Below are 2323 nucleotides of genomic sequence, written 5' to 3'. Positions count from 1 at the left end.
AAGATAGCCGAAAGTATAAATACGCTGTGTGTACAGAGAATCAAGCAAGCTGTGCCTGAGAACAAAAACTAAAATTACGACTATAAATATAGCCCTTAAATAAAAATCAAATGTTTCAATCACAAGGGTGGTATGGTTAAGTGGTTTACAAGTCTGATCCCTAGTCAAAGGGTCGCGGGTTCCATTTCCACCCACCCCACTAATTTCCGAAACGAATTTACTCTAAATAAAAATACCCAAGGGGGTGGCCAGTTAACAATAAAAGATAAACCTTAAAGCATTGACAAGCCATGAGAAATAGGAGGTTGCCGTGTAAGCCGTTGAACTGTGCCTCCAGTATTGAAAAAAATCCCACACCGTTCAGCGAGGATATAGGTAAGTGTAGAGTGTGGTTGTAGCTTGTAACTTGTAGCGATGAACAGTAGACAGAATCTCATTCCCTCCTCAAAATGAATACCGTCTATGAGAAAGGACCCAATCCATGGTGATTACGGGTGAAAAGAAGTGCTGGAGGAGTCCCACAGAGAGACGCAGCAGTTAAGCAATAGTTCCTATGTATATAAAGCGAACTTCCTAAAAAGTAATGGAAGTAAAACATAAATAAATAAAGTAAATTCGATTGGAATTTCAATCACAAAATTGCAATTTTAATGATAAAATTAAGATTTGTAGAGCCGATAAATTTTTTATATGTATTTTTAGATACAATATTCATTCACATCAATGCTCCACAAAAAAATTCTTTTCCAGGATTACAGAAACGGTTCAACCATATCAGAAGAAAAAATTTTACAGAACTCATATTTGACGGAACGATTATTTTATCTTTTTTTCTAAAATATTAAAAGAAATATCAAAGTTTGGTACAATTCTTTTTATTTCAAGTTTTTCCGTGATTAAACGAAATAATTTATTTATTTTAAAATAATGCCCCTAGTGGGAGTTGAACCCACGACCTTAGCATATCTTACTTGAGTATAACTGGAGCTCAGATTATAAGTACCACGCTCTAACCGAACTGAGCCATAGGGGCTGAAAAAAGCCAAAATACTCTTTCAATATTTCAATGGTTATAATGACATAATAAAATAAATTTAAAGTCGGCTATCTGGCAAATATAAAATATTATAGAATATACATTAAATTATTTAACACTCTAAGAAACCAGAACAGTTGGAAATTTTATTTTTAAATATCATAGACGAAAGAAGATTAACCATAATAAAATCTATAAATTAGCATCAACAATACAGAATCAAACACATTTTACAAATAAGCATCAAAAACCTCCATAAAATATATATCTGATTTTTTGTATCACAAAATAAAGTCTTTGTCTTCTTGATTTTCATTTGTGATACGAACAATAATATTGAAATTAATGAACTATTCCTGTAAATGATTATATATTACCAATTTTGACTTAGACTAGATTGTTAATATATACTTATGTGGATTAAGCTATTGATTTATTATAAAACGTCTAGATGCCATAATATTCGATTATAAAATTCAAATCAAATAATTTTGGCATTCATTACATGCCTCTTTTTCCGAATGATGATAGAATTTTTTAAAAATTAAATAATTTACCTGCAAAGGTAGGTGAACATTAATTATATTGAAATATATTTTTTAACATATTTTGACAACATTGTACCATATGGCATAACATGTGATGGACTGGTAACACAATATGATAAAAAATACCAGAAAGAACATGAGGTCACCAACCGAATCGAGGCATGCATTTAAACTATAGGATTGAGGCAAACATTAGAGCCAATAGGTTTGGAAAAGAGGAGAGATATCAAGGAAGATGTAAGGGGAGAGTATAATTCCAATAGTTTGAATATGGTATGTTCACGGTAAATCAATCACTTTATGCTCGAATAGAAAATAGAAAATTACAATAACCAAATTAACCCATAAATAAAATTAAGTTAACCCTAAACCATAAAAATTGGAATATTAGTCGATGGTCTACCCAGAAAATGAATTACAATATCTATTTTATATGAATTAATTTGATTTTTACCACCTTAAAATAGTTCAAAAATAAAAATAAAATTCCGTGAATATTTAATAATTGTACTATTTTGTAGGACAAAACATATGTATATATGCGATTGGAATTCGGCACAGTAATTTAAATATAACACACCCAACATTCATATACATTTTAATAAATTTAAATTTCGTTGAAGTAAACTCCATGGAACTCTAAGATAATATTTCTTTGAACGGTGCAATCTAAGGGGGGTGTATTAATCCTGATCTATTTTTCTAAATCTCGTTATCGAAATTTTTATTTATATATATG

At 30.1% G+C, this 2323-nt stretch overlaps 1 non-coding gene across 1 annotated transcript; it reads right to left on the bottom strand.

Moving 5' to 3' along the window:
- Positions 1 to 928: 928 nt before the first annotated feature.
- On the bottom strand, positions 929 to 1033 carry TRNAI-UAU (transfer RNA isoleucine (anticodon UAU)). The gene is made up of 2 exons: positions 995 to 1033; positions 929 to 964 (listed from the first exon to the last, which is right to left on the bottom strand). It is a non-coding gene; the product is annotated as a tRNA-Ile (tRNA).
- Positions 1034 to 2323: the final 1290 nt, after the last annotated feature.

Source organism: Rhyacophila brunnea, unplaced genomic scaffold, assembly GCF_057557595.1.
Source record: "Rhyacophila brunnea isolate RB1 unplaced genomic scaffold, BYU_Rbru_1.0 scaffold_72, whole genome shotgun sequence".
Lineage (NCBI taxonomy): Eukaryota > Metazoa > Arthropoda > Insecta > Trichoptera > Rhyacophilidae > Rhyacophila > Rhyacophila brunnea.
This window is presented reverse-complemented; position numbering and strand designations above follow the sequence as displayed.